This window comes from Danio rerio, chromosome 20, assembly GCF_052040795.2.
Source record: "Danio rerio strain M-AB ecotype USA chromosome 20, GRCz13ab, whole genome shotgun sequence".
NCBI lineage: Eukaryota > Metazoa > Chordata > Actinopteri > Cypriniformes > Danionidae > Danio > Danio rerio.
Genome location: NC_141040.1, coordinates 45,841,675 through 45,856,476, shown reverse-complemented (window position 1 = coordinate 45,856,476; position 14,802 = coordinate 45,841,675). Strand labels below are relative to the sequence as shown.

The following is a 14,802-nucleotide window of genomic DNA, read 5'->3' as shown; positions in this document are numbered from 1 at the left end:
TAACAACTAGAGGAAAACGCAACTAATTCGCATTTGGAAACGTTGAAAAGAATCATGAAAAGTGATGTAAGTACAGTGGTTTACTGTCATTTTAAGTCACTGTAGATATATTATCATTGTGTACATCTCTTATAAATATATTGATTTTGTTTCTTGCTTCTAATGTTAAAAGTAAAACAAAATAGCTTATTAAAAAGCAATCACTTCTTTATAACACTAAAATAAACCATAGTAAAACATAAAAACCTACACTGTAAAAAAAAATCCGTAATCTTACGATTTATTTCCGGCAGCTGGGATGCCGGAAAAAAACCTTAAAAAAAACAGCCATTAAATTACAGAAATTGACTGTAAAAAACGAAAATTACAGAAATTTACTTAATTAAATTAAAATTTCTGGTAAATGTATGTAATTTAACTTCTGTTATTTTACAATGTAGTCTAGAACAACCAGTAAACAAAATAACAACCTAAAATAGCATCTTTGGGCCTTGTTAAATCAAAGTATAAATGCCTACAATGTCCATAAAACACAATTTCACAGTTTAAAGCAACAACAACATCACATAAAAAGCTGTTGTTTTTTCTCAGCCAAACTATTCCCCGGCTTGATTATTTGGAAACAAAGTGACCTTCGACTGCAATTCTCATGCTTTGTTATTCCAGCTCCCACTTCATTTCCATAATTGTCTAGACATCTGATTAGGTGAAAGCTGTTCGGCCACCTGAGAGCGGCACAATAGAGTTTTATCTCCTTTACAAATCCTGCTCGCTGAGAAACTGTGACTCGGGCGTATGCGCTCCTCTCATCACATCTGTAGCCTACTCTCTCCCAGGATTGACCGCGATTCCATTATCCTCCAGTTTTCTTTCACCACCCTATTCACACAGTTCATTCTCTCGGCCAGACAAAAAAATGAGCTGATAAGGACAGCAGTGAACACAGAAGAAAAGCTGGTTCGGTTACTGCGACTATGTTGGCGCTCTCTCAGTCAATGCATGTCGATGTCTGGCGTCTGAGCAATGTGCAAAGACAAATCATAGTTTTTTTTTTTTTACTTTTTGATCACGTGTAAGTGTAGAAAATCTCTATAACCTGTTTAAGCAGTCCTGAAGCACTGGTTTCCATCTTATCAGAAGCAAACCCATTTTCTAATTGTCTTTAGCTAAACGTATCTTTTTTGTTTACTTTAAAATCTCCTATATTTGAGATATGCAGTCTACATTTGACCTTTTCATCTGTAATAAATTTGAATTATAAATACTACATCCACTCTTTGTGTTTTGTATACAGTGCTTTGTAAAAAATATCAGTAAAATAGCAGTTTTCCGTATTTTGTGATTCATGTTTTTATTTAAAAAATGTTCCCCTTTTAGGGTGCTTTCACACCTAGACTTTTATCGTGTTTCCTGTGTTAGCATGGCTTGTTTGGCATATGTATAGAAAGAAATCAGATATAAATCAGGTATGCGACAATGCACTCATGTAAACAGGCAGATCGGATTTATTGAGGCATTCCGTTTTGTACGTCTTTAAACTTGCGACAATGTGATACTTCTCCACGGTTTAATGACATAGAAGGAAGAGCGTGTGTGTGCTAATCCTACAATTCCTCATTAAAGCCCACCACAATTTGCTCCCACCTGCCCTGAGATCTATCTTGTACCCAAAATTCTTCTGAATGGTGGAGGACACCATATATAAACCATAGGCGCAACTTTGCATTTATATTAACTTGTTATTATTGTTGTTGTTATTATTAAAATTAGTATTATATTTATTAATAGTCTGCATTATTAAGAGCAACCGAAGCCGGGAACACTTCCCAAAAGACCTTATAGTTTGAATGGTGTCTACACTTATGTTAGTCTGTTTCCATCATCCTAGACCAGGCCGTATCCTGACGTATTCCACATCAGACGTGCAGGGTTCTTCAGCCTCCAATACCTCGACAGCAGCTCTGCACAGGACGTTTGGCCAGAGGAGACCTGGTCGTGCCCAACTGAGCCTGGTTTCTCTCTAGGTTTTTTTCCCTTCACTTTCATCAATTGGTGAATTTTGTTCCTCGCTGCTGTCACCTATTGCTTGCTTGGTTTGCTCGTAGAGCTGCGCATCATTGGAATTGCTCTTTAGTGTTTGGACTTTCAGCAGTGAAGATTAATTCACACTGAATTGAACTAAACTGAACTTGAACTTTGAAAACTGGACAGACACAGTTTCTATTTACTAGAACTTTTATGTTAAGCTGCTTTGACACAATCTACATTGTAAAAGCGCTATAAAAAAAAAAAAACATGAATTGAATTTATAGTAAATCCCTCCCACCCCAGTCCAATATGCACCCTCAGGTATCAATATGGACCTTTTACCTACAAATGTGTACCACCCAATGACCATTCTCATACCTTTATTTCTTAAAGTGCATTTCAGGATTTTTTGTTGAATGGAAAGTTCAAAAGAGCTCCATTTAGAAACCGACAGAGTCTTTGATAAATGCAATGCACTCACTGAATAAAAGAATTTCTTTTTTAAAATCTGCCCCCAAATCACTGAATGCTAGTGTAACTCATAGTTACGATACTTCTGACTCCACCTGAGGAAACGCATTAATCTTTCTAGAAAGGACAATTCATAACTTTCACCTTGTATACATCCTGCAGGCCCTTTCATGCAAGAACGTGCACAGAATACTGGCCATCAACCTGTGTGAACGTCTACAGTCAGAGGCCAAACACAGCCCCGAGAGGTTGCTCACCAAATGAAAGTGGCAGCAATCCTGTATACTATATTAAAATTCAAGAGGCGTTGAGAGTGCCAGTCTTCATCTGAAATCTCAGAACATCCGGGAAGCTGCACACTCGGCCAGATGTACACTGACTGATGGAGAGGAAAATACTTCTGGAATGGTCCAGTTATTTCACTTGCAAATTGCAATTTGACTGAAACAGTTTTATTTTTTATTTTTTATTTTTTTTTACTTTTGGGAGGCTATCATATTTCTGTACAACAGTACAACGCTACATGTTGTAAATGAAACTCGCAGTCATACAATTTGTCACTACAATCAAATAATTTGATCATAGAATCACAGTACTTACAAGGTGACTTCTCTTTCAAACAAGGTTTGATGATGGAGTTTATTTATTTTAAAGGTAGCGTATTTCATTGTGTGTGCTTAGAGTTTTATGTTGTTAATTAAAAATATGTTAACATTACTCTTGCATATGCAAACAATAATTGATGAAGAATTTTCTGCTTTGGTAAAATATTTTCTAGAACTGTACAAACTGAAATATGATAGCCTTTTCTGGTATCATATTTCTATACTACAGTACAGTGCAAAAAATGCTACATGTTGTAAATTAAACTCACAGTCATGAAATATGTCAGAACAATCAAATGATTTAATTGCGTAGAATCACAGTACTTCTGATGTGATATCTTTTATAAACACGGTTTGAGTGCTTAGTATGTGCTTAGTATATTATGTTGTTAGCTTATCCATATGCTAACATTGCTCTAACATTTGCAAACCTACAAGTGTTGAAGAATTTATTGCTTCAGTAAAATATGCTCTATAACTGTACACACTGAAATGATATCCCTCTTTTGGGAGGCTATCATATTTCTGTACTACTGTGCAGTGCTAAAAATGCTACATGTTGTCAATAAAATTTGCAGTCAGTACAATCAAAAGATTTAATCGTATAGAATCACGGTACTTGTCGGCACAATAGCCTAGTGGTTAACATGCCGACAAATGGTGCAGTAGCATGTCGGGGAGTTCCGAGTTAGAATCCTGGCTTGAGGACATTTCACAACCCTACCCCCCCCCCCCCCCCTCTCTCTCTCCCTCTCTCCCACTTCGCTTCCTTTCTCAATACTGTCCTATCTAATAAAGGCAAAAAGGCCAAAAATAAATCTTAAAAAAAAAAAAAAAGAATAATAAAATAAAAATTCATGGTACTTACGATGTGACATCTCTTTCATCTCATTTCATTGTGTGTGCTTATTGTATTATGTTGTTAGCTTAGCAATTTGCTAACATTACTCTGAAGAATTTAATGCTTTAGTAAAATATGTGCTAGAACTGTAAACATTGTATATCAGGCATGTTGTAATGCTTCTCATTTACAAATTGCAAATTATCTGGCTATTTTAATGATGACAGCTTTTTTCTACATAACATTAATATAAAAAAGCATACTATGTGCATGCTAAACAGTAGAAAAGTGGGATCATTTGGATTTAGGATGACGCATTTCTGCATTTCTGTGAGATTATAAAACCTCCCATGTGCTATAAAAAAGCATTGCTGAATTGTTATTAAGTCTAAGCCCAGTTTAATATTTAATATGTAAATAACAATACCTTATCATATTTCTGTACATTCTAGTACAGTGCTAAAATTCTACATGCTGTAAATAAAACCCATGAGTACAATCAAATGCTTTAATAGTATAGAATCATGGCACACTTCCAATGTGATGTTCCATTTAAACAAGGTTTGGTGAGGTTCATTATTTAAAGGTTGGCTTTTTTTAATGTGTATGTTGTTAGCTTAGCAAAATGCTAACATTATTCTTGCATTTGCAAACCTACAACAACTGATGAAGAATTTACTGCTTAACTAAAATATGTTATACCTGTAAACATTGAATGTCACGCGTGTTGCAATTCTTCTCAATTACAAGTTGTAGGTTATCTGGGTATTTCTATAAAGACAGCTTATTTCTATTAAGATGAAATAGGTTACCATGCACATGCTAAACAGTAGAAAAGTGGGATTATTTGGGTTAAAGTTGACCATTTTTGGATTTCTGTTAGATTATAAAACCTCCCATGTAGGCTTGGGTACCAAAACCTATATAACTGGTATATTCCGGACGCCACCAGTGCTGCAACAAGGCCATAAGAAGCATCAAGGGGTACATCAAAAGCACATTTACAGTAGGTACTCATTGTGCACACCAACTCTAAACATATAATTCTAAACAACTTTAAGGGATAAGGACACCATCTGCGATGTTAGGTGTTTGTTCATGTTGCTTAGGGACCCAACACGTAGGCAACTCGCGTAGAGCAGCACATCCAGTGAGCGACTCCCTTCAGATTCATCAACACGGATGGCTGCATTCATCAAATTTGCTTAAACTAACCATTCTAAAGTATGGCTATTTTTTACAAGCAAGGATTCTGACACAGCAACAAGAAGCGGATGCTTTACAAAAGTTGCGTGCTAGGGGGAAAAACGTCAAACCTAATTAAACATTATAAGAGCACATGGAATGTACTGACTTTGACATAATCTAGCACTTTCACTGACTACGTTTACATGGACACCAATATTTCCATTTTAATATGATTAAGACAATACTCTGATTAAGAGTCAACCATGTACACAGGGATTTTTGATTACGTTAAAGGACCACCTATACCTGAGTCACAAAATACAGAGTTATTTTTCTTTCCATTTGGCGTGCGCTATCAATTTCTATTAAAAACAACACTCTTCCACCAGTCCTTACATCATATTCTCATTCAATATCTCAGTTTGTCACAGTGCATGCACAAAAGGTTCCTGAATGAAAGTGAAAGTGGCGAACTGCAGTTAAAGTAAAAAAATTAAGAATTAAACAGCTGAAATTACATGAAACTATAGGAAACATCGATAGCGCGGTGACGCAATAACATTAATCAATCTATGAACTATAACATGTAAAACTAGACCATGAAAGGAACATTCAAAAAGCAACTCATATTAATACCTTAATCATATTATTGTCTTATTCAGATTAAGGCAAATTTGATGTCCATGTAAACGTAGTCACAAGCCCCAACCCTAGAAAAAAGGTGTTCCCGGATTTTGATGACAGTCTTTCCACAGGTAAGTAGTAAGCTAACGTAATATAAATTGCATAATGCAAATCTTAAATCCATGCTAGCAAACAAATGATCAAAAAAATATATTATTGCAATTCAATTTAAATATTTAAAAGATTAATTGATGTATACTTTAAACTTTAATTATATTGCTGAATTAAAATGATTGATTTATTTTGTCAAATAAAAATATTTTTATAGAGTCATCCACCATAATTTTGTGGCTTAAAAGTATCAGTTCAGGCACCATTTTAGCACCGCCATCGTTTTAAAAGTATCGATTTTGCACCGGTATCGAAATTACCCCAAACGATACCCAACCCTACTACCCTATGTGCTATAAAAAACATGGTTGAATTGTTAATGGTTATTGTTATGGTACTAAATCTAAAACCAGTATAATATTAAATAAATAAATAAACAAATAATACAACAGAGAATTGCAGTTTCTTTACCATGACACAATTAAAAAAATAATAATAATAACAACTCGTTGAAAAAATAAATAGTATTTTCTACTAAAACATATTTAAATAATTTTCTTACATGCCACTTTTCTTCTACAGTACAGTAGACAATCTGACAACACAGACTGTGACTGTCCAAAATTAAAAATCTTCATCTTTCAAAGTCTACACATTAAAATGATGAACAATATATGTAACTATATATACAGTATACCGTATACACTAGGTTTGGGCGATGTCGACCAATACAAAACATCGCGATGGAGAATGGCATCGTCGTCATAAGCAGAGGTGAATTAATCATTTATAAATAATTAATTAATTCATAACAAATTAATAATTTGTAGCCTTTGAACTACCTGACCTGCATGGTCTTTGTTCTACCCATAAACAAATAATAAATAAATAAAGATAAGTTACACACAAATTACACACCACCTGTCAATCACTTTTTCCGCAGGAGGTTGGTCGGTAAAAAAGGTGCACTACCAACAGTATCTGAGGTTTTCACTAAAATTACTAAGTACAAGTGTGAAAGTGAAAGACTGAAGCAGTGTACTGATGCTGTGATAAGTTACCTGATAGATTCAAAAGACAGAAGAGTCATTAGATAAAGACAAGATTAATTAAATATCACCTTTAACAACTACAGTGAGACGTGATCCAAATAAAATACATCCATTTAAAAACTCTTACAAAATTAATCTAAGCCAGCACTGCTAGAAAACCCATTCACACAAAATATAACATGATTTGGTTAACATTGGACAATGGTTAATCAAGGCCGCTCTCTTGGATTTTGAATAGCTCCATTGTAATAACAGCTTTCGCACCAGACTGTATTGGTCTTTCTGATTTGCCACATTGGCTCAATCTTTAGTCCTGAATATGTCCAGTAAATTTGGCAGTCGATGAGTTTTCTTCCCACTCAGAACTGGAATACGAGAAAACCCATTAACTCCGACAACACTGGGAGGCCTTAATCACTTTGTGCTTGAATCTAAAAGTCATTACAACTGTTCCAACATCAGTCAATATGACCAAGAACATGATAATGATAATTACAGTCATCTGCAGCGGTGCAGAGAGAACAAGCATATTGTTCAGTGTGTAAAGGCTGTCTGTAAATTGGTCCAGATCACTTTTGGGGCAACGTAGGGGGTTACTGTTCAGCTTCAATCGCAGTCTGTTTCACAAGATGCGCCTCGGTATGAGATTAAAAGAGTCTGTAATGTGCAATGAAAGCTTTCCTCACAGCTAGACTTGGCTTCAAGCTCTGTTCTGTTACTGTATACATTGATGATCAAATTTGAAAAACAATTTATAAACACTATTTTTTTTTTAAATTCAGATATAATGTAATCTTAAAAATGACAATTGAAAGAATTTTAGTAGTATTGTTCAAGGAATGCACAAAAAACTTTATTTTCTGGAAAATAATAAACAAGATTAGAGAGCAGCTAATGCTGACTATGATGTAGTATGAAGAAATATAAAAAATTCTGAAGGTTACAACAAAAAAAGTGTAGAGGCCCACTGCGTTAAATAACTACAGCCAAAGATTATAGAATATGCAAGACATGTCACACATATAGTTTTGAATGTGGCGAATGAAGCCCCGCCTACCAGTACAGAAGCCAATCAATAGCCCCTTTTACACAGTGATACCGGTAAATATCTGGAAAATTTCCGGAACGACTTTACCGGTAAATTCAAAAAAGCGCTGTTCACACAGGCGAGGACGTTACGGAATCTTTCCAGAAAAGACCGTTCACACATCCATTCCAAAATACCGGTAAATTCTGACAACATTCACCACAAATGAGCTTTAAACGGCTGCGCTTGTATTTGTAAACATTTGACTACATCACAAACTCTGTGGATGATCAATATTGTGAACAACTTCGATGAAAACATATGGAGGATCACTTTCGCATGTCGAGATGTTCATAATATGTGCGGCTTATCATAATCATCTTATCGATGATTATTTACACAGTTGGCATTAAGAAGAACATACAAACTTTATCTGACTAACTTCTAGCAGCTAAATGCGTCTGGGAAAATATTCAAAGGCTTTTATTCTCATAATCCGCGTGGACATGTATGCGTCAGACTGTTCGGATTGGTTAAAGAAGGCGTCTCACGTCAGCACGTTCTAGACGTGAACGCGCTCTTTCCGGCAATCTTCCTTCTGCATTCACACAGCGCAGCATTCTGGCAAATTACCGGTAATGTTACAACTTCTCTTTCCGGAAAATAGCCAGAACGAATTTACCATTTTTTTCAAAAAGGACCTATTCACACATAAACCCTTTCCAGAAAATTGCCGGTAATTTTCCGGAAAGGTCTGTATGTGTGAAAGGGGCTATTGATTGCTATAGACTGACGGAGAAGTTCGGTTCTTCGTACCTCGCTTAAATGATCTAAGATGATTTGGCAGATCCTGGATATGTTCATCTTGATAACTGATCTCTGGCTATTTTGGTTCTTCAAAATAATTCGCGAATCAGATTAAAATGTCTGGATGAACTGAGCTAAGATCGCTGCGTGTTTTGTGAAGGACAGATTTATCAATTCTCAAAATCATGATCAGCAATGTAACAATTGGCTAACGGCACAGCAACGTAAAGACATCATCTGATTAATATTCAATTATCCATGTGAGCAAATTTACATCAAATTAGCAGTAAACGGTTTGTTAAAAATGACACGCAATTCCCACATTTGTTGTGAGCTGCAGACTTTACAATTTTTATGTTTCGAGAGTATTCATCGTGTATTTCAATGCATATCAATGTATTTAGTTCTACATTTATAAAAGATTTTCTTTATTATAAAAACCTACAGGCCTAGTCAAGTTTTTTTAATCAGTGCATAATAACTGTATAAATTAGTTTTGCATCAAAAAAAGCATTTTAATATCGATAAAGGTGTCAATCACCGGCATATTAGTGATCAAAACTTGTGCATGACTGCATAAATTATTATCCTTTTTAAAAAAAAAAGTCAAATATTGTGCATGAACACGTTTGCATCTAAAAAGTTCATATCAATAAATGTTCTCTTTGAACCACCAGGTGGCAGTCTTTTACTTTTATTTCAGAGTGCAGATTGCATAAGTTGTATTAATATATTTAACTTTATTTATATATATATGTATATATATATATATATATATATATATATATATATATATATATATATATATATATATATATATATATATATATATATATATATATATATATATACTATTTACCCAAGTGTCTGTAACTACTGTAAGAAAATATCAGCATTTGGTACATACTTTTAAGTATTATCTTAGCTTGAACTGACCAGATCTAATCCTGTTTATATGACATAAACCAGCTCCCACGCAGGCTTGAGCTACCAGAACTGTTACTAGGACAACAAGTCTCAGATGAGTTTTGAATAACAAAACGATCCTGGATCGTGTCAAATCGTCAACATCCAAATCCAGCTAATTGAGTAATCCACGTAAAAAGAACGGACCCCAGATGTGTGCTTTTAGTTTGATGGTCAACAAACACACTGGAATCTCAGCAAATACTTGCTTCACAGACATAAGAAATATATACATATGATGCTTGAAATCTGTGTTTTTAAATTAACCAACTACACTTGACAGCAAAAGTTTTTTGGTTTTTGTAATCTGAATAAAACGAACGCGAGGTACAGTCCTTCCTGTAAAACCCATATTACATGACAGCATGTACTCAAACGCCTACAAAGTTGTAAACAAAGAGTCGAAATATCATTTCTGCAGGAGATTTGCCATCAAGACCAAGTTGTGAATTACTGCAGCGTGATCAGACAAATATTATCCAGAGATGATAATATGTAGAACAGCCATAAATGAGGTTGGTGTCGTTATCTCATTCCGTGTGCATGAGCATTTGTTCTAGCAACCTGAAAATATGCAGATTTTATTTGATTCGGATGTTTAGAAATGAAACTTATGAGATGGTTGTTGTTAAATATTATTGGTGCTTCCAATGTAATGTAATCGTAAGCTCGGCTAACAGTTTGGAGAATTTAATGTTTCCTAATTCAGACGTATGCCCGAGCATACTGCCTGAGAGGCAGGGCCGGAGTGGGACTCCTTTTCAGCCCTGGAGTTTCAAGCCTTAGACCGGATCACCTCAGTTCACAACTGACTATATTAAAATAACGTCATTTAAAATTCAGTTTCTAATGACACTATCGTGCCTTTTTCAAAGAAACAGCTTCTTTAGAACTTCAAATGTTTTTCATAAATATGAGAACATTAAAGGGTAGCTAAATCTCCAACACTATTGTTTAAAACATTGTCCTTTCCTGCAATATCTTAACAATGGTGCTGTTATGCTGGTGCTTTTGGAACAACAAAAAAAGTATTGCACTGTTACCTGCAAGACTCTTTTAACCACAGTATTACTTTCCATTGATGGGTTAATCTTTTTCTCCCCTTTTTAGCTTTCTGATCAAGTTATGTGAAATTTATTAATGAAGTAAATGATAAGATTTTCATCGAGCAGGTGTAATATTCAATATTAATTATTCAAATTCTTATATTCACTAAGGTGTCGCTGTTTGGGGTTGAATGATAGTTACCTCATCATTAACCCGCAGGCTGCATTTTGCTCATGGGGCTGCGAGAAAATAATTAAAAAGAGCGGAGCTGCTGCAAAATTATGAATAAAAAGCCAATCCGGGCCTGCCAAGAGGCATTTCAAAGATGGAAGTGACTTGCCTTAAAGGGAGTTTGGTTCAGCACATTTGAACACATGGCATCTATAGTTATTCTGCCCCTACAAGGATGATTGCTAAAGTGCTTGTGCCTGGCTAGCTCGGCAGATAGCTAACAGGTTCTTCCAAAGAAGACTCGGATGCCAGGTGTCCAATGAGTGTACTTTACTTGAAAGAAGCACTGTAAAACTAAACATACAAAAAGAATGTCAAAATAATATGTCGTATACATACAATTTAGATATTAAATGCAGATTTTATATATAGCTTTGCACAGTGGCGCCGCTGGCCAGGCTGGGTTGCGCGGGCCCTTGATAATGTCTCTGGGGGCCCCCTGAATGTATGGGCCCTTAAAAATCGTCTTAATTCTAACGTCCTAACAAACAATCTTGTCATTTTATCCTTTAGGTAATGTAATTTCTATACATGTTTCTTTAAATCACACTCCACTCTATAAATGTAGAAAAATATTAAACAAAATACTCACAGACTTATATTTTTAAGACTTTCTGTAACATTAACCCACATAGCAGCGAAATACAGCTCTGTTGAATTTCCTCCATTGCAACACTAACTACGGCACATCTAGAGGTACAAACTTAATACAACTCAGTTTTTTTTCTATGGCCACTAGAAGTCTCTCACTAGTCTCTCACTGGACATAACTAATCTCTCATTAGTATCTCACAGAACAGCACTAGTCTCTCAAAGAACATCGATAAGTGTCTTACAGGACATAACTAGACTGTCACAGGACATAACTGGTCTCTCACAGAACATGGGATACTAGTCTCTCACTAGTATCTCAATGAACATCACTAGTCTGTCACAAAAAAATAATTAGTGCCTCACAGGACATAACTAGTCTCTTACTAGTATTTCACAGGGCATAACTAATCTTTAACAGAACATCACTAGTCTGTCAGAGGACATCACTAATCTCTCACAGAACATAACTAGTCTTTCACAGGACATAACTAGTCTATCACTAGTCTCTCACAGAACATCAATAGTCTCTCACAAAACATAACTAGTCTCTCACAGCACATAATTAGTCTAGCACTAGTCTCTCACATAACTAGTCTCTCGCAGGACACACCTAGTCTGTCAGAGGACATCGCTAGTCTCTCACAGGACATAATTAGTCTGTCACAGGACATAACTAGTCTCTCACAGGTCATAACTAGTCTCTCAAAGGACACAGATAGTCTTTCACAGGACATAACTAGTCTGTCAGATGACATCGCTAGTCTCTCACAGAACATAACTAGTGTCTCACAGGACATAACTAGTCTATCACTAGTCCCTTAATGAACATCCATAGTCTCTCATAGGACATAACAAGTCTCTCACAGGACATAACTAGTCTATCACTAGTCTCTCACAGGACATTGCTAGTCTCTCACAGGACATAACTAGTCTATCACAGGACAGCGCTAATCTGTTACAGGACATAACTAGTCTGTCAGAGGACATTGTTAGTCTCTCAAAGGACATAACTAATCTGTCAGAGCCTGAAGACATTGCTAATCTCTAACAGCACATAACTAGTCTATCACTAGTCTCTCAGGACATAACTAGCCAGTCAAAGGACATCGCTAGTCTCTCACTGTACATAACTAATCTATTACTAGACATTGCCAATCTCTCACAGGACATAACTAGTCTGTCAGAGGATATTGTTAGTCTCTCACAGGACATAACTAGTGTGTCAGAGCCAGAGGACATCGCTAATCTCTAACAGCACATAACTAGTCTATCACTAGTCTCTCAGGACATAACTAGTCTGTCAAAGGACATCGCTAGTCTCTCACTGTACGTAACTAGTCTATTACAGTACATCGCTAGTCTCTCACAGGACATAACTAGTCTGTCACAGGACATAATTAGTGTCTCACAGGACATAACTAGTCTATCACAGGGCATAACTAGTCTCTCATAAGACATATAACTAGTCTCTCACAAGACATATAACTAGTCTCTCACAAGACATATAACTAGTCTCTCACTGGACATATAATTAGTCTCCCACAGGACAAAACTAGTCTCTCACAGGAAATAACTAGTCTCTCACAGGACATCACTAGTCTCTCATTACTATCTCACAGAACATCACTAGTCTGTAAGTCAGTGTTTTCAGTTTTAAGGATTTACTGTAAGGTAGCGTGGGGCACATAATAACACTTTTTGTTTTGGTCAAGTAATGAGTAAAGTAAGGGTCTTAAAAAAAACCCACGGTTATACATCATGTGCTTTAAAGAATGACGGAGCATGTAAAACAAATATATCACCATTTATTTTAGCTCTTTGCCAATAGATTCATCATTCTCTGGCACAGGGGATCAGTTCGTTACAGGCTGGCTTATGAATATGCATTAAGTGAGGAAATGGGTTATAATGAAGTTGAGAAGATAGTGCTTATTAGTGTAATTATATGCATGGTATCCACTAAACTGCAAGGCACACCTTCAACGAAGAGGTAATTAAAGCCGTTGAGAAAGAAGAGTTCACTCTGACAGGAAAAACTTGGTAAGGAAAACAACACGGGGTAGGGGTTTAACCCCGGCATCCTGGCCAATTCTGCCCACTGGCCTCTGTCCATCATGGCCTCCTAACCCTCCCCATAACATAATTGGCTACATCAATCTGTCTCCTCTTAACCAATCAGATGGTGTGTGGTGTGCGGTCTGGCGCAAAATGGCTGCCGTCGCATCATCCAGGTGGATGCTGCTCACTAATGGTGGATAAGGAGATTCCCCCCTTTATGTAAAGCGCTTTGAGTGCCCAGAAAAGCACTATATAAATGTAAGGAATTGTTATTATTATTAACAAGGTTCAGGCGATTTCGCTCTATAGTGTGTGTGTTAATCACAATTAAAATGGCTCATAAAGGGATTTGTAGCTCTAATTTCCTGCGATGTGACTGGACACTGGCTGCAGTGAACCTGGAAATGTGAAATATAGTTATGTTTGGTCCCTTTGGTTTTATAGTGTTTCTACAACTTTACAAAAAAATTATTTTCACTTTCATTGTGCAAAATGTGAGAGTTTGCGTTCTTTAGTCTAGTCTAAAGTGCCCATAGCTGAAGAAGAAACAGGATTCAGCTTCAGTTTCAATTATAAGGTGGAGGAAAAATAATGAATTCATTCATTTATTCATTTTCTTTTTGGCTTATTCCCTTTATTAATCAGGGGTCGCCACAGCAGAATAAACTGCCAACTTATCCAGCATATGTTTTACGCAGCAAATGCTCTTCAAGCTGCAACCCATCACTGGGAAACATTCATACACTCTCGTTTACACAAATACACCACGGACAATTTAGCTTACCCAATTCACCTATAGCGCATGTCCAGGAAACCGGAGCCCCCGGAGGAAACTCCACACAGAAATGCCACCTGACCCAGCCGAGGCTTGAGCTAGCCACCTTCTTGCTGTGAGGCAACATCACTACCCACTGCGCCAACACACTGCCCCAAATTCTAAATTATGGCGGGAAAAAAACTAAATAAATAATTAAGCAAAAAAATTGACAACGCACGCACACACACACACACACACACACAAACACACACACACGCACACACACACACGCACACACACACACACACGCACACACACACACACACACGCACACACACACACACACACACACACACGATCAATTGATTTTTATGAACATTACAAAAAATGTACCT

General features: G+C 36.3%; 1 protein-coding gene and 1 long non-coding RNA gene across 5 annotated transcripts in view; one reads left to right on the top strand and one right to left on the bottom strand.

Moving 5' to 3' along the window:
* Window positions 1–14,802, bottom strand: part of fam184ab (family with sequence similarity 184 member Ab) — a 254,481-nt gene that overhangs the window by 171,052 nt on the left and 68,627 nt on the right. The window lies entirely within an intron of this gene.
* On the top strand, window positions 10,837–13,647 carry LOC147839436 (uncharacterized). Its single transcript, XR_015519244.1, has 3 exons — window positions 10,837–12,136; window positions 12,186–12,992; window positions 13,128–13,647. It is a non-coding gene; the product is annotated as an uncharacterized LOC147839436 (long non-coding RNA).